This window comes from Ambystoma mexicanum, chromosome 8 (genome assembly GCF_040938575.1).
Source record: "Ambystoma mexicanum isolate Mex_15411 chromosome 8, UKY_AmexF1_1, whole genome shotgun sequence".
NCBI classification, from domain to species: domain Eukaryota; kingdom Metazoa; phylum Chordata; class Amphibia; order Caudata; family Ambystomatidae; genus Ambystoma; species Ambystoma mexicanum.
This window is the reverse complement of record NC_090929.1, coordinates 1,502,977,660-1,502,999,455: the sequence shown is the minus strand read 5'-3', so window position 1 is coordinate 1,502,999,455 and position 21,796 is coordinate 1,502,977,660. Positions and strand designations below refer to the sequence as shown.

At 46.7% G+C, this 21,796-nt stretch overlaps 1 protein-coding gene across 1 annotated transcript in view; it reads right to left on the bottom strand.

The window, feature by feature from the left end:
* CNNM2 (cyclin and CBS domain divalent metal cation transport mediator 2) overlaps positions 1-21,796 on the bottom strand; it is a 2,211,754-nt gene that overhangs the window by 1,747,527 nt on the left and 442,431 nt on the right. The window lies entirely within an intron of this gene.

Below are 21,796 nucleotides of genomic sequence, written 5' to 3'. Positions count from 1 at the left end.
TGAGTCTGTCACATCAAATGGCGATTGGAGTGCGCCTGTATTTAATTCAATCATTTTTGAATTGTACAATCTGACCATTTCGAGTGGTATTTTCTCCTGCGCTGGCACCGAGAGCAGGGAACCCTCTGCCATTTGCTCTCGCGTCTGCGCTTTCTGGGAAGAACTGCGGTGCAATGTGAGAAAGGGCATTGTTCTTTCCTTCGTTCTCTTTGCAGTGTTTATGCAGACTGACCTGGGCCCCACCTGAAGTCGCTTCAGCTGCTGCAGCTTGCAGGATCAATTTTTGCAGTGGTGCAAGTTTTTCCAAACAATGTTTCCCCAAAAGAAGTAACTGTGTTAACTTTGCTTCCGGGACAGCATCCGATTCCAATGCCGATTCCACTGCCGACGGCAGAGCAACCGCCCTGACGGCATCAGTAGAGTCCGTCTTGACTCCTACATTCAACATCGTTATCGCGGTAGTATACGGCAATTGATCTGTTGATGTGTTGCCAGATATTACAAGCCGCGCATCATGTGCAATGAGTGCTGTGTGTTCTGAGTGTGACTGATTTTCGCTGGGAATACAGGACACCACCACCCCTCTCTGTTCGCATGATGCAACGTTAATTCCCTCATTTCGTTCCGTTCCACACTCAGTTTCATTATCTGTTTCAATGTCAATTTCAATTTCAGTGTCTTTCACATTCAATGCGAGTGTACAACACATTCTTAGTCGTGTGGCAGGACGTAACGGAGAGAGTGTTCTGTACTTGTTTTGATTTGAGGTGAGTCAATGGGTCGCTTTCCGCCATCAAGCACTCTTACCTCTTACTCCAGTCAGTGCTGTCGGCTGCGGACTGCTGTAGACTGAACTCGTCTCGAACTCTGCGCACGCTCCGTGCTCTTCCTGAGTTTTTAAGGGTAGTCGGGCTTATTTTTCTTAAACCCACACCACCATTCACAGGGAAACAGAGGCTAGACACTGTAGCTGCAGCTCCTCTCACCACCTTAGACTGCTACAGACTGAACTCGTCTCAAACTCTGTTAAAGATTGTGCTGACGTACTAGCCCCAGTCATCACGGCCTTCATAAACGCATCCTTCACTAAAAGCACCGTTCCAGCCAGCCTTAAAGCAGCCTGGGTGCTCCCACTCCTGAAAGAAAAAAACCTCATTAGACTCAGCCATTGCATCCAACTATAGGCCAATCACCACTGTCCCTTTCCTACTAAAAATCTTAGACCAAGCAGCCCATCTGCAAGTTCAGCAGTTCTTGGAGGACAACAAAATCCTAGGGATGCAACAATCAGGCTTCTGCCCAGGACACAGCACTGAATCTGCCCTTCTTGACCGGAAAAATCAGCTAGACGAGATAAGGGATGAAGGAAATTGTGCCATGCTCCTCAAAGAACTATCTGCGGCATTCGACTTGGTCAACCACCAAATCCTTTTCCACCACCTTAAAACCCACACCAAATTCTCCCCACCTGCTACTGCCTGGATTGCATCCTTTCTGGCAGGTAGAGTCATGAGAGTCTTCTCAGACACTGACAACGCCTCCCTCATTACCTGCGGTGTACGTGAAGGGTCTTGCATTGCCCCCACCTTATACAATATCTTTACCAGGCCACTCGAACATCCTAGACTCCCTTGGCATAGCTTACACCAACTACGCCGACGATGCTCAAATCCTGATCCCCACTCACAGATGACTCCATTACCCTCAACAACATCTATTCTACAATTCAGGCCTGGATGGCAGCAAACCGTCTTTGCCTCAACAGCAACAAGACAGAACTCTTACTTGTCGGCACACCGAATGCCCGTAAGTCGCTTAATAATTAATACACAAGTGTATAATCCCTGTTTCAACCACAGTAAAGACACTAGGAGTCTACCTTGATGCCTCACGCACTATGTCCGGACAAGTAAGCACCATTGCCGCCTCAGTAGCATACGCCAGTAAGGTCCTCAACGCGGCCAGACCCTTCCTCACTAAAGTAACTGCCTTACCATTGCCCATGTCATCATTGGCTCCAAGATCGACTACTGCAACGTCTTATTCACAGGAACCTCCGCTGGAAATATCCATTAAACTTAAAATCATACAAAGAAATGCCCTGAGAGCAGCCCTCAATATCCTGAAACGACAACACATCTCCAAAGCTGGAAGAGAAGCTTGCTGGCTCCCCATCCATGAGTTTATTAACTTTAAAACACTATCCATTGCCCACAAGTGCCTCTCCAATACAGCGCCCACATACCTCGCACAAGGAATCACCAAAGTCCACTCATGACCCACCAGGACACCCTACATGGATAAACATTTCGTGCCTAAAGTGAGGAGATGCAAAGCTGGAGGCTCCAGCTTCCCCTACCTTGCTGCCAAACTCTGGAATGACCCCCTCCCGCCCCCACACTGAGGGCTGAGAAATCCTACTTGATCTTTCTTAAAGCTCTCAAAAGTCAGCTCTTCTCTGAACATATTAACCCCTGCCCAATGCACCTATTTGCCAGCTAATGATCTATATTACACCACCACAGACTATGATCAACATGTATGATAATGTCATGCTATTAATGTAACCGTAACTCTACCTATGCGCCTTTGTGTCTTGACAAAAACTTGACTTTATGATTAAGCATGTCTTCTTGACTTGTACCTGCAACAGCGCCTCAATGCCTCTGGGTTGTATGTGCGCTTCACAAATGAAATAGTCTTTTTTAATACAAAGAAAAGAAGGGCTAAATGTGCTAAGATGAGTTTGGTAGGGGTTAAAGGCAATTTAGAAAGAAAACATAACTGAAGTACTCCAAGTATGGGGTGATATACAAAGACCTTACCAAGGGCTAGGATAATGTATCAACCTCTCTAAAAGTGTTTTACCTGTAATGTGACTTGGGAGAAAATGTGTCAATTGAAAACGTATTGAGACTGATTAGTGAAAAGCTGTGTGAAATCTAGAGCAACGTTGATAGCATGCGTATTGGGGTAGAGTTAGGCCCTTTAAATTATAAATCCCCAAGTGGCCAGAACAAGAACACGCATGTACGATCTCCAAAATAGTGAAGTCTTTAGTAGTAAAGAGCTACATAAAAGTGATATAAGAATGATGGTGGACCGAATGCCCGTGCATTCAAGGAGAAGGAAAAGGAGACACTGTAGCTCAAAAGATTGGGACAGCACTGAAAGGGAATCAGAAAGTGCTGGGAAATGAGGAGCATCATACTAAAGGCTAAAAGTAATAATTTTTGTAAACACTATTCTACATCGAAGAAGGGTAATCATGAGCGATATATCATGAACATATACAACCATGTTTGCTTTAACTAGAATTGAGGAGCATACCTCTAGAATTGAGGAGCATACCTCTGCCTCTTGTTTTTTTTGCTACAACAATGAAAAGTTACTGACTGTAGTGACTATCTTATACCTGGTTCATCGTGCCCTTGCCTCCATACTTGTGGGACATTCCATCCTTTGGGACGGGAGGACCTTTTAAAAAAAAAAAGCATAAAAATGTGATTGTCCTTTTATTTTTTCGCGGGGCTACCGCGTGCGACCATAACCCAGCCTTACTGAGCTCCGCCCAAGGCATCGCCCTTCAGTCCTTTTCTATCGCCAGATCTGAGACAATTTAGGCAACAATAGAGGATACTTATTAGAGGGGACGGCAGGCAGGGGGGGCCTATGAACTAGGAGTAGGGTAGTGACTATGGTGAGTAACTTTGTCATACTCCTATGTCCGGTCCCCTTTCCTCAATACTTGTGGGAGATTCCCAAGCAATGACCATAGGTATTACGGGTGGATGGAAATGTCCCTTATTGGAATACATTATTGAGATCTGCCTGATCAAATTGGGCATCAGCACAGGAGCTCAGGTCGAGACAGTAATGCTTGCAAAAGGCTGATGGGGAGTCCCACGTAGCTGCCTTGGCAATGGACTCCCAAGGGACGTACTTTGAAAGGCAACAGCAGTCGCTTTACCCCAGACCAGATATGCATGAATGCCTTTAGGTGGTTGCAGGCCTTGAATCTTGTAGGCCTTGGAAACACATGAAGCAACCCAGCCAGAGATGGATGCTTTTGAGGCTCGTTTCCCTTTTGGGTCACCAAATGTAACTAACAGTTGCGAAGAGCTTCTGAGTTTGCGCGTCTTGTCAAGGTAGAACTTCAGAGCCCTTCTGGCATCTAGGTTGTGCAGAACCCTTTTGGCATCAGAGACCGGGTTCAGGAAGAAGACCGGTAAAGATATAGACTGGTTTAAATGGAATTCCTAAACCACTTCAGGAAGGAAGGGTGGGTGGGTACGAAGCACAACCTTATCTTTATGGAAAGTTAGGAACGGATGATCCACAGAAAAAGCCTGAAGCTCACTTATCAGTCTTGTAGATGTTACTGCAATCAAAAAACCACCTTCCAAGACAGGTACTTAAGTTCGATATTGGCCATGGGTTTAAAAGGCTAATGACATAATGCAGTGAGGACCACATTCAGATCCCATTTGGGGGTAGGGGTCCGAACCAGTGGAAAAAGATGAAGACCTGCAACGTGTCTTTGGGCGACTGGATTAACAATCGAAAACTAACAGCTGTCTGTAGACAGGTTAGCCGAATAGTCAGGCAACTACGTCCTGCATAATGAGACATGTATGCCAGAGGCTGCAAGGTCAGATACAAAGGACAGAACAGTGTCAATAGAAGCATGCCTGGGATCAAGCTCTTTGGCTAGACACCAATTGCAAAAACAGAGCCACTTGCTCCTATATTGAGCTCTTGTAGAGGGTTTTCCAGCCGCTTGAATTATGCGCATGTTGTCCTCAGACAGGTTGAACTGCACTAAAGATCGGAACTCTGGCACCAGGCTGCGAAGATGAACGATTGTGAGGAGGGGTGCCACAACTGGTGATTGCTCTGGTGAAGAAGGTTGGGAATCTGCGGCAACCTGATCGGGGGAAGCACCAACAGGTGCTGCAGTTACGAAAACCAGAAAATGGCTGACCACCAAGGAGCCATGAAGAGGAGAGTGCAGTTTGATGCACTCCTGTGTTTGCAAAGTGACCGATGAATCCGTGGTAATGGAGGGAAGGCTATTAGGAAAGATTTTACTGCACCTTTCCTTCCATCTTTATGGAACCACAAAACTTTTTGCTTTTATTTTTGAATCCGACCTCTACTTTTTGCAGTACAGTGAAGCCTTAAGCTTCACTGCACTGGCCTTTGCTCATACGGTATGCGGAAACTGATATGTCCTTAGGCTGTCAGTACTGGGAAACATTGTTTCCCTTAGTCGTGTTACTATGTTACTACTTTTGGTTACGTTTGTATTATTTGTGGTAACTTTTTTATCATTGCGCAATGCAGCTTACAGTGCAGTACAATGGGGTGCATTTTTGATTTGCCCTAGACTAACAAACACTCAGAGGATGTTTGGTTACTCTAAAAGGTGTGCTAAAAGGATAGGCTGGTGGCAGCAGTTACTCCCCCCCACCCCTTTTGGGGAATTTTGCTTTAGCATTACCGCGTTTGGCCATTAACTGTGGCTACTGGTCAAACATGGCCGTGCCACGAGATTTTTCACCTGTTCTTTTTCCATCTTCCAGTGCCCAGGAAACCATACGCTTTTGGCGGACTATTGGAGGGCTGTGTGTGTTGCTGGCAGGATGTGGGTTGGGACGGTCTGGTCCCAATCCACAAACTGGTTTCAGTGTTTCTGAGTAGTATGCATGAATGTTCCCAGCAGTGGTCCTGAATGGACTGGTGCATGTGCGTGTGTTGGTGCTGCTATTGGCTAGTGGGGGTTTCAGCTCTTACCTGGCTTTTAGGAGAAGAGGACCCCTGCACCCATTCTTCAGGGATCCTGGAGAAACCTGAAGGAGCCAAGTATCCTATCCAGCTGTGAGACCCACAAAGAGACCCGAGACCCGACTGAAGGAGGCCTAGCAACCAACTTCTGATGCTGTCCTGGAGGACCCCAGTCTTGCTCTTGATATTTAGTAGTCCTGAGAAGGAGCTACGACCCTTGCAGTGGAGGGAGCATCCATTTCAGACGTCTGCTTGGAAGCCTTTGGAAGTGCCCTAGAACCGCCCTTTGGCTGACCAGCTTTGTTTTTGGGCTACCATTCTGCCGGCGCCACCATACTGAGTTTCGGTCTCAGCTGGCCCTGCAAGACTACCTCCTGCAATATTTTTGCGTCCTAGCATCAAGGGGACCCGAGAAAGAAGGAAAAGTCTGACTGCCTTGTCCTTTTGCGAAGCCGTGCGCGGTGACCACGGTCTGAAAATTGCTTACCTGACCAGAGTCCAGTCCTGAGTGGTGCTACATCGAGCTTTTCTGCATTTTTCGACCGAGAGTCCTTGCAACAGGAAAAGACACCAACCGGAGATCAGCTCGAAACTGCATTTGACTGTTGGGGCTACTTTTGGGCATTAGTCCAACTTGAACCCTAACCCTAAGAACCCTTTACTGGACCCCAGAGACCCTACCTGCATTTGTTATTGCATCCTAAGTTCTGCGGAACTGTAACCTGAACTATTGGGCACAAGGCATCAGGCAATTTAGGGTTGGACAATTTTAGATAGGTCCACGGAGATGATCCCTTTTTGTGCAAACTTGTCTAACCTTTCCTTTGCAGGAGTTTGATTTGTATTATGCCTTATAACCAAGTGAATGTATTTATGTATTTAGTTTGATAGTGTTGCGTGATGCGTCAACCTGCTTGTAGTCCTTTTTCTATAGTGCGTTTTGGCCATAATTAAATAACTGTATTTGTACACATCCTGTCTAAGTGTAATCTGTGATTCCCATTGTGTGACCTCATTGTTGACCCTTTACAAGCTCACCCCCTCTGAAGAACGTAGCCTAGACCGCCTGTCACGGCTACCTAAACTGGTTTGGCTACAGCTTCCCAGAGTTGTTCCTGTCACAATATAGGTTGGCCTTCTATACATCTATTCACCATGCCAGAGTATAGAAAATCAGTCCTAACAAAAGGCATAAGCTTTCATGTTGTCCAACGGAATCTCGAGGGCGTCACCCAAGGAACACACTCCAAGCCCGTCCCTGGACGCATAAAGAGACTGTTTCCTGTTGGATGATGTTGCAATGAGGTCCACCTCTGGAGTACCCCATTGATGAAAACTCTTGGTGAGAACATTGTTGTTCATCTCCCACTTGTAACTCACCGCAAAATGAGGGAGTCTGCAGCCACATTGATGTGACCCGGAATGTCTACAGCTTGGAGCCAGACATTGTGTTGGATAGCTGAATTCTAAATTTGGATAGCAAGGTCCACCAGGAGAGGAGACTTGGTGCCCCCGGTTGTTGATGTAAAACATTGCTACGGAATTGTCCATGCAAATACGATGGTGATAGATGGTTGAAAAGCCTTGAGCACCAGAAAAACTGCTAGGAGCTCCAGGTAATTGATATGGAACTGCCTGTCTTGAGGCGTCCACAAATCGTACACCTCGAGGTGACGCAGAGTCACCCCCCCTGCCCCAGAAGGGACGAGTCTGTAGTAACCGATACTTGTGGGCAGGGCTCTTGTAAGAAGGTCCCCACTGAAAGGTTACGGACGGATGGCCACCACTGAAGATCCGCCATCATGCTGGATGGGACTGGAATCATCTTGGAATCCGGTTCCATAGCCTGGAACCAGCTGGTCCGGATGCCAAGCTGACAGCATCTCATCTTCAGGCACGCAAAAGGTAGAGCTAACACACAAGAAGCAATGAGGCCCAGGAGTCTCTAGCACCACCAAGCCGTCATGTGCGAGGACTGGCGGAAGAGCTGGTATCGTGGTCTATAGGTCTGCAATACTGTCCTCCGCCAGGAACACTTTGGTACTGACAGTTTCCCAACAGAAACCCAGAAAGATCAGGTGTTGAGACCACAAGAAGATTTCCGCCAGTTCACCGACAGCCCAAGATGGAACAGGAGCTGAAGGAGTGACTGAAGATTGGCCGTAGCAATCTGTGGGCAAGGAATGCACAGGAGCCAATCATCCAAGTATGGATATACATGAACCCCCTGCAGTCTGAGGAATGCTGCGATGACCAACATCTTCGTAAAGACACGCGGTGCCGAGCCAAGACCAAAAGGAAGCACAGGATACTGGAAGTGTTCTGTACCCACGGAGAACCACAGGTATTTTCGATGCGGGCTCCAGATGAGAATGTGCATGTATGCATCCTGAAGGTCTACCACGCTGAGCCAATCGCCCTTCCAAAGAGAGGACTTTATCTGGCAGGGCGTAATCATCTTGAATTCCTCTTGGGGGAGAAAGAGAATGAACTTGGATAGGTCTAGGATAGTGCGCAGGCCAGCCTGGCTGGGTTTGGGCACTGTAAACAGACGGGTGTAGTAGCCCACCCCTTCTTCCCTGAGGGGAATAGGTTCGACGGCTCTGAGGTCTAGAAGTTTCTGTACTTCGGCTCTGAGGGAGGGTGTCCCAGTCTGTTGGAGGGGAGGATTGAAAGGTGGTGGGGAGGGAAAGGGCAAGCAGAAGACTGGCCGAGAGACTGATGAAACCCATCGGTTTTCAGTGATTGTCTGCCACGCCTCCAGATGAGATGACATTCGTCCTCCCACCTGAGTCTTGTGCGACTGATGGAAAATATTTAGATGTTTTATCGGCAGGGAGACCACCCGTTCCAGAAGAAGAGGCTGTCGGGCCGGAAAAAAACGGCCTCCTTGCCATTGCAGTTTATAGCGGGGCCCATTAGCTGGAGCATTTGTTCAGCATGCAGGAACTTGTTTGAAACCCCCGACCTCTGAGAGTAAGGTGCCTTTGCTGGAGTTTTCGCAAGGACCGACAATGACTTGGCAGTTTGAGTGCTTGCCTTGGTCTTCATGAGTTCCTCATCCGTGGACCTTGAAGGGAAGATCAAGCACCTTGTCCTGAACTTCCTTCAAAAACTTGGTAGCATGCAGCCACGCTTGGCGGTAGACGTCTATCCCCAACCATAAGGCCTCGAAATGAAGTGTATGTGATGGGCCGCAGCCTCAAGTAGATCCTGCGCCAGAACCCTGGCGTCCGACAAGCCACCTTTGAATTCATTGAACCAATCAGCAGGAATACATTCCTGGAACTCGGCTAGCTCTTTCCACAGCTTGACATTGGCAGCTGCCAGGATAAACTAGGTATTAGTCGGACGTAGCTGAAGAGCCGAATTGTAAAAAACCTTTTCCCCCCAATGGCGTCATGAAGCTTGCCCTCCTTGGAAAGGATCTAGGACGCTGCAGTGGAGAATGTAGAGGGTGGCTTTGACTGGAGCGTAACTGCTGCCACCACTGTTGACGAGGGTCGCGGGCAAGCGGACAAGGATATGTCCTCAGACGCATGAAGCTTGTAGCGAGCGTCAATTTTCTTATTTAGCTTCTGCCAGGAATGAGGTTTTTCCCAGACCTTACGGGCCTTGGCCAGGACGTCCTTCTGAAGGAACAGGCCGGTGCGCTACAGTGTCGGCAGAGTGAAGGCTCCAGAAAGTACCCCCTCTTGTTGAGCTGGGGCCTCAGGTATTGCAATGTCTAGCAGTGCCATTACATCCAGCACCTGGTTGAAAAAAGGCTCTAATAGAGCGGGCGGTTCATCACCGTCCTGGTCCGCCTGGTCCTCATCCGGTGAGGCGGGAGCAGAATACTGATCCGCCGCACATGGAGCATCAGGACGTGAAGGGTCGGTTGGCAGACCAACTAGAGTCTTTTACACAGGGGAAAGTGGAGGCAGAGGAGGCATTTGGGGAAGAGGCACCAGAGGGAGAGGTGGAGGAGGTGACGCTACCAGAAACTGCATGGGGGTTGCCGGAGCAGGGCCCGGTTCAGACGGCTTAGGATACATTTCCTTAAACAAATCCATAAGTACTCCTTCATGGGATCAGGATGCATAAGCGTCTGAAATTTGCCAAAAACCCATCCTCAGATAAAGTTCTAGGAGCTGAAGTGTGCAGAGGCAGCTCGGAAGGGGCATACCCCCAGGAACAAAGAGGATGGTTGCCAGGATGGACCCCCACCAGTTGGATCCAAGTAGATCAAAGGCGCGGACGCAAGAGGCAGCGAGACTGTATGCGGCAGCGGAGTCCGAGCATGGCAATCAATTGGAGGGCGGAACGGGTTCTTTCTTTCCACAAAACGTGGAAAAGGCTGCTCTGCCCCAAAAACAGGAGGGTAAGACTTTGCTCCCAACTTTTCAGTGTAGGAAACCCAAAATACAGCTCTACACCAAATTGTTTGGCAAAATGAAAGGAGTCATTCACCAGACTCACTCCCTGCTGCAAGAAAGGAAAACTGGGACCTGGTCATGAGTTGAACTACGCTCCTCTCCTTACCTTACGAGAGTGGCAGGTACCGGGGTTCAAGGATCAAGAGCGTGGGAAACCTATGCTACCCATGAGGCAGCCAGCTATGCAAAGAAAGGCAAGCGGTAGGGAACGGAGGGCAAACTACTTTCCAGAGTGCAGGACGAACTGGCTCTAAGAGAAGTCACGATGTCCAGGCGATCACCTAATAATCCACAAAAAACTAAGTAATCCACTCCAAGAGAAAACCCAGTGTAACCAAATCAAATTTGTGATTCAAAAGAGTGCAGTAAACTGACAAGCAGAGTACCAATCCCGAAATCCAAAGAACCACAAACAATTTGTGATCCAAAGAAGTCCCGAACAACCAAGCAAGCCCATGTCCAAAATATCCAAATGGCAGCTAAACCCAAGGGGCAGACAAAAAAGAAGTCCAGAAAACTGTAGGAGTTGGAAACCGTAGGAATCAAGTCAAATGGGGCAAAGAACAGCTGGAGCAGGACCTGCCAGCCCTACAGATAAGGCACATATCAGCCACTTGTACTCCCTAAAAATAGGCAAATACTCCCCCAAAAATAAATATATGGAGTAAAAATACTCCCAACAAACAATAGGAAACAGACACGTATGACTTTGTGCTCCTGCTTTCACCCACAGAGCTCTATGGATATGTTTGGATGATTATTGCACATAGTACCACAGGAAGAAACTAATATTACTGCCTCATTGGAAGAAATAAAAGAACAAGTTACTTACCAACTGTAACGTTCTTTCGACTAGATGTTCCTCCCACGTATTCCTCATCTTGTGATAATTTGTTATCTCCAGCTTCGCTGCTTTGGAAAAAGAATTTCCTCGGCAGAGGGCGCTGTGCTCGAGGTCGTGGCGTCGATTGCCCCTCGACGGACTCCGTACTCTGTCGACGTCGCCAATGGTATAAATAGCTCGAGCCACGCCCGTTGCTTCAGTTCTGTTTTTTTGATGAAACATAGGAGGAACACCCAGGTGTGCCCCATGACCGATACATTATTCGTGAGAGTAAAGTGTAAGAAAACGTAAACTGTACTGTGGGGTAGGATGGGAGGGTCGATGGGAATACGTGGGAGGAACATCCAGTCGAAAGAACGTTACAGTTGGTAAGTAACTTGTTCTTCGAATGGATTGTGTCCTCCCACGTATTCCTCATCTTGTGATAGGCTCCCATAGCAGTAGCAATTTTGGAGGCGGGAGTACTCATTTCAGTTTTCGTGGACAGAATGCAGAACTGCCTTGGCAAATAAACCCTCATTAGAGGAGGCAGTATCCAAACAATGTTTAACAAAGGTATGCATTGTTTTCCAGGTTGCAGCTGCACAAATATCTGCTGCCGGGACTCCCCTCATTAGAGCCGCAGAAGTAGCCATTCCCCTTGTAGAATGGGCACGAAGCCCATCTGGTGGTTCTTTTCCCGCTAATCTGTAGCATTCAACTATGGCTAATATGATCCAGCGGGAAATGGTCTGTTTTGTTACAGATAAGCCTGATTTATGACCAGTATAACCCACAAATAGTTGGTCATCTTGTCTCAATTTAGCCATCCTTGAGATGTAAAAACTAAGAGCGCTCTTGGGATCTAGTCTATGTAATCTCTCCTCTTCCTTGCCCAGATGAGGAGGAGGATAAAAAGTTGGTAGTACTATTTTTTGTGACAAATGGAAGTCCGAGACTACTTTAGGTAAGAACAAAGGTTAGTATATGGTGATTTGCATGAGAGAGCCTGAAGTTCACTAACCCTGCAGGCTGATAGGGCCACAAGAAGGACAGTTTTTAGAGTTAAAAGCCTCAATGGACATGAATGCAGAGGCTCAAAAGGTATGCAAGTCAAGAATTTTAGTACTAAATTTAAATCCCAAGTTGGTACATGAAAAGGTACTGGAGGGTATACATTACTAAGTCCTTTTAAGAATTGAATGATTAACGGTATTTTGAAATATGAATCCTCTTCCGAGGAGTGCTTGAAAATGGACAGCGCAGCAAGGTATCCTTTGATTGTTCCTATCTGGAGCCCCAGATTAGCTAGATGTAATAGAAAAGAAAGCACTGTTGGGGTGCCACACTGAAAAGGGTCCACATCCTTGTCTTTGCACCAGTTACTAAACCTGTTCCAGCGACATCGGTACAAAGATTTTGTTGCTGGTCTTCTGGCCGAAAGCAAGATTTCCATTACATCATCCGGAAGATCCCAATCCTTGTATCTCAACCTCTCAGAAACCATGCATGAAGGTTGAGTGTCTTGACCTCTGGATGGAGAAGATCCTCTCTTTGCGGAAGACGTATTGGAGGGCAGATGGACATGTCCAGAAGGTCCGAGTAACACGTCCTCCTGGCCCAATCCGGGGCAATTAGGATCATGGTTTTCCTGAACTTTCTCAACCTCCCAATTACTTGAGGAATCACAGGGACTGGGGGAAACGCATACAGCAGTGGAAAATTCCACTCCACTATGAATGTGTCTCCCAGAGCTCCTCTTTGAGGAAATTCCCTTGAGCAGTACTGATCGCACTTCCGGTTGATCGCGGTGGCGAACAGATCCACTTGAGGGTTTCCCCAAAGGGCGAAGATTTCCAGAAGGACTTCCTGAGCTATCTCCCACTCGTGAGAGACCGTGCTCTGCCTGCTCAGAGCGTCTGCCGCCGTGTTATTCTCTCCGGCTAGGTGAACTGCCGATAGAGAGATTCCTTCTCGTATTGCCCAGAACCATAGCTGCATTGCCTCTCTGCACAGTGGTAGTGACCCTACTCTTTTGTTGAGGTAGTACATGGCCACTGGGTTGTCCGTCATTATCAGGACATTCTTTCCCTGTACAGAGGGCAGAAAGGCCTTCAGAGCTAGTCTGATTGCCCTCAGCTCCAAAAGGTTGATGTGTAGTTTGGACTCCGATGGAGACCAACGACCGCTAATTGTCAGATCGTTGGTGTGTGCTCCCCACCCCGTGAGTGAGGCGTCCGTCACTACTGTCATCTCCGGCCATGGTTGCCAAAAAGACTCTCCCTTGAGAATGTTGTTGTTGCAAGCCCACCATAGAAGATCCTGAGCAACTGCGCTCGGGACTTGGAGAAGATCCAACATATTCCCTGAGAAGTGGGACCACTGAGTTCTGAGTGCCCATTGAAGGGATCTCATTCTAACCTGGCCTCTGGTACTAGGAAAATGCAGGATGCCATGAGGCCAAACAACCTGAGAAAATCGAAGGCCGGTAGACGTTGGGCATTCTGGAATTTTGTTACCATCTGCTGGATTTGGAGAGCTCTCACCTCGGGAGGCGAGGCTTTTCCTGAGGAAGTGTCCAAGACTGCTGCGATAAACTGGAGCTTCTGGGATGGTATCATGTGGGACTTCTTGAAATTGAGGTAGAAGCCCAATTTGTGGAGGAAGTGGCAGGTGATTGAAAGATGTTCCTGAGCTTGTTCTGGAGAACTTGCTCTGATCAACCAATCGTCCAGGTAGGGGTAGATGTGAATGCCCCCTCTCCTGAGACTTGCTGCCACAACCGGCAACAGTTTGGTGAAAACCCTCGGGGCGGAGGTCAACCCGAATGGCAGAACTCGAAATTGATAATGAGGATTGCCAATCGCGAACCTCAGGTACTTTCTGTGCTTTGGATGAATTGGCACATGAAAGTAAGCATCCTGAAGGTCCAATGATACCAACCAATTTTGGAGTTGGAGAGCCTGAAGGATCTGAGAAAGTCACCATCTTGAACTTGTCCTTCCTGAGGAACTTATTCAAGTTTCTCAAGTCCAAGATGGGTCTCAGTCCTCCGTCCTTTTTTGGGATGAGAAAATATGGGGAGTACCAACCCCTTTTCCTCTCCGCTACAGGTACCAGTTCTATGGCACCTTTCTCTAGCAGGGTTAAAATTTCCTGCAACAGGAGCGGAACCGGAATTTCGGCAGAGTTGGCTCCTGGTGGATGATTGAGGCCTTTTTTGGAAGGGGAGGCAGTAACCTTGGGCTACTGTTTCCAGTGCCCAAGCATCTGAGGTAATGCCCCGCCATTCCTTCAGATGCTGAGAGATCCTGCCTCCCACTGGTGTTTTGTGCAACAAGGTCTCAGAGGGATTTGGAGGAGGCTGCAGGAGTGGCTGAGGGTACAGATGCCGCTCCTGAGGCTGATTTTGCACCTCTTCCATGTGCTCCATGTGGGAAGTTTCTTTTGCCCCTTTGAGAAGCCTGTCCTCTTCCTCTACCAAAAGAGAAGTAGTATCGAAAAGAACGGCCCCTCCAGGAAGATGAGCCGGAATAGGGCTTTAGAGGCTGGCGCAAAGAGGCGCTAAGTGATTTAGCTGCCGCTTTCGAGGTCTGAAGTTTTTCTAGGCTTTCATCAGCCTTTCTGCCAAAGAGCCACGAGCCATCAAAGGGCACATGTTGAGGAGCCTTGCTTGCACGTCTGGTGCAAACCCCGACTTCCTCAACCACGCAAATCTGCATAGCACAACGCTTGCAGCCATGGATCTGCTGATACTATCAGCAGTATCCAGTCCAGAATGGAGACATTCCCCCATTGCCTCCTTCCCGTCTTTAACTATATTGTTATATAAATGTTGGAAAACATTAACATGCCCAGAAACACTAGACCAAGCCTTGCGAGCCACATAACGCATATCAGGCAGTAGATAAACCACGGAACATTGGTCACGATATTAAGTTAAAGGTTTTAAATATGAAAACCATATAATCTGTGTAAATAAAAAAAATATATATATTGTTATATACTGAACTTTAGCTTGCACCGCATCTGGATAGAAATATGCCTATTAACATGCCCTGGTTGACTTTAGTAGTGTGCCTATTAACGCGCCTTGGTTGAATTTAGAAGTGTGCCCAATAGCCTCTCTGTGCAAAGTTGAATTTAGAAGTGTGCTTACTAACATGCCCTGGTTAACTCTAGAAATGTGCCCAGGTTGACTTTAGAAGTGAGCCTAATAGCGTGCCCTCGTTGAATCTAGAAGTGTGCCTAATATTCTCTCTGTGCAAAGTTGAATCTAGAAGTGTGCCTATTATCCTCTCTGTGCAAAGTTGAATCTAGAAATGTGCCTATTAGCGTGCCTTGGTTGAATCTAGAAGTGTGCCTATTATCCTCTCTGTACAAAGTTGAATCTAGAAATGTGCCTATTAGCGTGCCTTGGTTGAATTTAGAAGTGTGCCTAATATCCTCTCTGTGCAAAGTTGAATTTTGAAGTGTGCATATTAACATGCCCTGGTTGACTTTAGAAGTGCGCCTATTAACGTACCCTGGTTGACTTTAGAAGTGTGCCTAATAGCGTGCCCTCGTTGAATTTTGAAGTGCGCCTAATACCCTCTCTGTGCAAAGTTGAATTTAGAAGTGTGCCTATTAGCGTGCCTTGGTTGAATTTAGAAGTACGCCTAATATCCTCTCTGTGCAAAGTTGAATTTAGAAGTGTGCCTATCAGTGTTACTCACCGGCCGGCGAGTGATCTGGGCAAGCGACCAGGACGGTTGTACTGGATGTTGCTTGAAGAGCTCGAGATGGAGCCTCCACCTGAGCCCCCTCTCTGTTGAGGGAAATGAGCTCTTTTTGACGATATGACTCTCTGCTGCACTGAATCACAGACAAAGACCGATCACCCAAAAGAGCGGGGAGAACACACCGCCACGGACCCAGCTAAAAAGAAAAAGACAAATGTTAAATACTTGGAGAGAGCAAAGATCACCACAAGAAAAGCCTCACAAAAGCAGAAAGTACCTGGGTCACCCACTCCCCTTATAATTGAAAAGGAACAGGAATGGAATTTCCCCTGTAAGTATAGAAAAGATATTAGCTTCTATTTTGATGGTTTAGAAAGGATATAATAAAGAAAAGTTAAGGAAGTCTTACCAGAACAGGAATTGAAATAACCTAATAAATCCAGGATAGAAACAACAGAGGTACAAAACAATAAACAGGAAGGTTAGTAGGGATGCTATACCCGGGCGGCACGAGGAGCGCACTAGATACTGGTAGGTGCACTTCTCAGCAAGGCGTCCCTGTGTGCACTTTCAGAAATGAGTCTTTGTGTACAATCACCAATGCGTCCTTGCGTACACTTAAGGAAATAAATCCAAAACAACGGAATGGAGTCGGAAATCCACAAAAGAACACTGGAATTGAAGAAGGAAACAGTTCACAATACTTGGAGTCAGCTGGGAAGTTGAGGAAAACCAGGTGAAGGCGGTGGTAGGTAATTCAGGACAGAAGTTCCTGTATGGGAAGAAATAGCGGTAGGCAATCCAGTGGACAGGCAGCGAGGTCTGGTACACAGGCGGGCTAAAGACAGTACAGAATCAGGAAGCAAGCAAACCGTAGGGCAGGCAAAGGTCCGGTACACAGGTAGGCAGAAGAATTGAGAAGTCTCAAGGCAGTCCGTAATTGGAAAACAGGAATTGGTACACGGGAAGGCAATGATTAGGAAGGCACAGAAGACGAAACTTCGGATGCCGGTTGCAACGTTAATCAGAAGCAGCGTCCTTCCCGCTGCAGTGCCTATTACTACCCAGGAGGCGGAGCGCCGTAAGCCCGTCAGAGCTCACGTTCCGAATAGTCGGAACTACACGCAAAAGGTAGATTTCCTGGGAGTTGTAGGCAAAGGCTGGGTTGTCGATACCTTTGATGTTGTTGAGCCCAATCTCCAGGGTAACCGCCACCGAGAGAAGTAAGGGGCTGAGAAACATCAGATACTGTGGCGAAGCGTCACGACTTTGGTAGGTGCCTTGAAAGTGATCTGTTTCACCTGGCGTGATGAGGAGGCGCGCGGGTCATTCAGACCCCGATGTGTGACAATCAGCATGCCTTGGTTGAATTTAGAAGTATGCATAATATCCTCTCAGTACAAAGTTGAATTTTGAAGTGTGCCTAATATCCTCTCTTTGCAAAGTTGTATCTAGAAGTGTGCCTATTATCCTCTCTGTGCAAAGTTCAATTTATAAGTGCGACTATTAACATGCCCAGGTTGACTTTAGAAGTGTGCCTAATAGCGTGCCCTCGTTGAATTTTGAAGTGTGCCTAATATCCTCTCTGTGCAAAGTTGAATTTAGTAGTGTGCCTAATAATGTGCCTTGTCTGATATTAGAAGGGTGCCAAATAACGCGCCCTGGTTGAATTTAGAAGTGTGCCTGATATCTTCTCTGTGCAGAGTTGAATTGGGTTGCCTACTATCCTCTCTGTGCAAAGTTGAATTTAGGAGTGTACCTATTAGCGCGCCGTGGTTGAATTTAGAAGTGCGCCTAATATCCTCTCTGTGCAAAGCTGAATTTTAGAAGGGTGCCTAATAGCGTGCCCTGGTTGAATTTAGAAGTATGCCTGATAGTGTGCCCTTGATTTACCTTAGAAGTGTGCCCATTAGCATGCCTTAGTTGAATATCCTCAATGTGCAAATTTACATTTGGTTGCCTAAAATCATCCCCATTGCAAAGTTGTTTTGGTTGCCCATTATCCTCTTTCGGCAAAGCTGAACATAGAAGTGTGCCTATTATCCTCTTTGTGCAAAGTTGAAGTTAGAAGTGTGCCTAATAGCGTGCCTTAGTTGAATTTAGAAGTGTGCCCGATAGCGTGCCTTGGCTGAGTTTAGAAGTGTGCCTAATATCCTCTCGGTACAAAGTTGATTCTAGAAGTGTATATAACACCACCACTCTGGCATAGCAGGATTTGACAGTGTTCCCAATAACGTCACTATGCCAAAGTCAAGAAAGTCTGCCCTATATCGGGTGAGCGGGTGAAGTGGATGCCCTATATCGGCTGAAGTATGTGGATGGAACGGGTGAAGTATGTGGATGGAATGGATGAACTGATGTAGAATGGGTGAAGTGGGTGGAACGGGTGAAATGGTAGAACGGATGAAGTAGGCGAATGAACGGATGATGTGCTTGGAACCGGCGAAGTGGGCGGAACTAATGAAGTGCATGGAACGAGTGAAATAGGTGCAATTAGTTGAGTGAATGGAACGTGTGAAGATGACATATTTGGATAGATGATGTTTGGAGTAATGATAACATGGGTAGAACAAAAGAAATGAGCAGTGTGAAGATGACGTATGTGTATGGATGATGCATGGAGAAAGGATAACATGGGTAGAACAAATGAAAGGAGTAGTGCATAAAATGGTGGAGTGCATAAAATGGTTGAAGGACATGGAACGGATGCGAGTGCATGGAACGGGTTGGCGTGCATGGAACGGGTTGGAGTGTACAGAATGACGTGACGTACATGGAATGGTTTGGAGGGCATGGAACTTCTGAAAGAGCTTTGAAAGGAACGGTCTGAGTGCTTGAAACGGTCGTAATGCACGGAACAGTCAGAGTACATGGAACGGATGAAGTTCATGGAACTATTGGAGTGGGCGCGATCTCAAGCACCTACAGTAAACCACCATATTCACATCTCCACGCTTACTCTCTTCTTTACACCACCACTCAAATAGAACACAGCGATACTATGACACCATTCGGTATAGCTGTTCTCATACCAACATCTGCCTCAAACTCCCCATCACTCTTAACTAAACACTGCTGGTGCTGGTTACACACCCCCAGCCAGGCGTTCTCCTCAGGCCCAACGCAGCTACAATCAGTCTGGATAAATCCTGCCAGAATAAACACATACTATTGACCTCTCAACCACCACACCTACCGCTAAGAAGCAGCTATTTCACGAATGCCAAACCAGCTGCACACATATCCGGTGCTCACACGCACCTTTGACTCTCTCTACTCTCTCTACTGACTTGAACTTCGGTTCCCAAGGGCGTTTAACCTACCAGCGCCTTCAGACCATACCAATGGTACATAAGGCGCTATATAAATGCAAAGTAACATAACATATATTCAGGAAGCCCTCCCTTTCCTCGCCTTCCGGAATATGATCAGCCGCCGCCGAAATACAGTCCCACAGGGTATGGGTAAACCTGGCTAGGGTACAGGTAACATTTGCCGACTTAAGTGCCATACTGCCCGACGTGAAAACTTTACGTGCCCAGGCATCAACTTTTTTATCCTCTCTATCTGGAGGGATAGTTGGATAAGCAGTTTGTTTTGAAGTGGATGCTGCCTGAATGACTAAACTCTCTGGAGTCGGATGTTTATTCAAATATTCAGGATCCGTTCCAGCTGGTCTATATTTTTTTGGGAAAAGTGCTATCTGCAGCAGCAATACTCTGGTTTTTCCCAGTTTTTCTCCACAGTCCTTTGAATGGCCTTGTGGAAAGGGAGAACAAGATCTTTCTGAGGTCCCTTGACGATTATATCAGTCATGTCATCTTGTTAAAAAATGGGTGAAGTATTACCCCAACCCATATACTCAATTACCCTGGTCATAAGACCCCTGTACCCAGCATTGCATGCTCTGCAGGATCAGGTCTGGCGAACTCTAATTCTGGGGATGTGTCAATTCCACTGGCAGAATGTAGAGTATCACTCCGGTCTCTCATTCTAGATTCCTGATCAATAAGTTCCTCAGGAACTTGTCTTGTACCATAAGAAACTCCAAGAGGAGTAACTTTGTCCTCTTCTGAAGCAGATTATTCATAAATTGCTGACAGACTTGAAAAAGTCTGATCTGGGCAATGGAGTGAATCTCCTTTCTTCGTCTACTATTCGCATCGAAGGAATTGATAAATCCTTCGAAATTGTCGAAGGGGTCTTCGACGACTTCGAAGAGGACTTCGATACTGGCGTCAAGGATGTTTTTGGTTTTGGAGTCGAAATTATCGACGCAGAGGGCGTCGACTAAGTCGTCGAAGTCTTCGACGGCTTGTGTTTTTTGCATGGCACTGGAGAAGTGCTTGACTCTCGAAGAGTCTTCGACGGATTTACGTCGACTCGAGTTCTTTTAGATTCCTCGACGCTACCGGTCTTTAGCATGGTAGTCTTGGACTTCCCTTTGTCGTCCAATGGAGCGACTTTAGGGGTATGGCTTTTTCGAGGGTCTTTCGAGGGGGTTGGGGACGCGTTCTCGAAAACCTCCATCTTTTTGCGGAATTCTTCCCACTTACTGGGAGGATCCAATTTAGTCGGACATCAAATTTCTTCAGTCGACCTCTGAAGAAGATAATGAGGGAGATCTAGGTCGCCTCTTCATTTTTTTAGATGACGAAGAGTGTCTCGATCTATTCCTAGATCGAGATCTCTGAGTGCCTATGGCGATCCGATTCCTTCGAATCAGTCGCTTTTTTTTTCCCTCCCCACCGACAATTTAACTACTCTCAAGAAGAGCTTTCTCGGTCATGGATTGACAGGACCCGCAGTCGTCGGTTCGGTGACTGGAACCGAGACAAATCCGGTGGGGATCAGTGATCGACATTTTAGATCCATAATCTACACACTTCTTGAACCCTGTCTTGAGTATCGAAGGAGTTGAAGATGACGACATTTTCTTCACAGAAAATAGAAGCACGCTGTTCTCGATAGCGAATCGATCGGAAAAACGGAACTGAAGCAACGGGCGCAGCTCGAGCTATTTATACCATTGGTGCGTCGACAGAGTACAGAGTCCGTCGAGGGACAATCGACGCCACGACCTCGAGCACAGCGCCCTCTGCCGAGAACATTTTTTTCCAAAGCAGCGAAGCTGGAGAGAACAAATTATCACAAGATGAGGAATACGTGGGAGGACACAATCCATTCGAAATGCATCTTTTAATGTTTAATGAATAATTATTTCAAAAACATTTCTGTTTTCCAGCTTAACAAAATATGCTTTGAGACTTAAACAACCTTGATATGTATAGCGTTTATGGACTTCTTGTCCAAATTTCATTTTGTGAACCGGGAGGTAGTTTGCAACTAAGTAACTTGGGATTACAGGGTCAGATCTTTTAGTGGTTATATTTTATGTACATCAAGATACCCAAGCACAGTTAAGTTGCTAGTTAAATAGAGAATTAAAAGCAGCAGTTCATTTTGGAAATGGGGTAAGATACGAATGTCCCTCGGCTCTGACCTTTTTCAATTTGTACATACATTTTTTACCAATTTACCTTCCCACAAATATGCCCAATGTACCCTAGATGGCCATAAGAAAATCCTGTTTCTCCCATATGTGGATGATATAGTTCTCATTGCACACACTCCTGGGGCAGTGGGGGACTGCAATCTGCAGCTCTCCAGATGTTTTATACTATGCCTTCATGATGATCCCTCAGCATTGGTTATGCCATCCACGGATGATTGCATTTGTAGCTCAAAACATCTGGAGAGCCAAAGGTTGCAGACCTATGTCGTTGGGCACAAAGCTCCTGGTAAATGCTCATGTATCATTAATGGCCCATCGGGCTCTTTCAATCAGTCCACATTTGGTGGCAAAAAGTCGATCATGTTTATAATAAAAAACAGCCCGAATGATGTAGCTTTTCTTCAGTGGTCCCAAGACCCGGAGTTAATCCCATGCAATGTTAAGAAGGTTAGCGACCTCTAGCATGCAGGGTACAAGGGAAGAGCTTATGATAGCTAAAACACTGATGCGTGATTATATAGCATTTCACCTA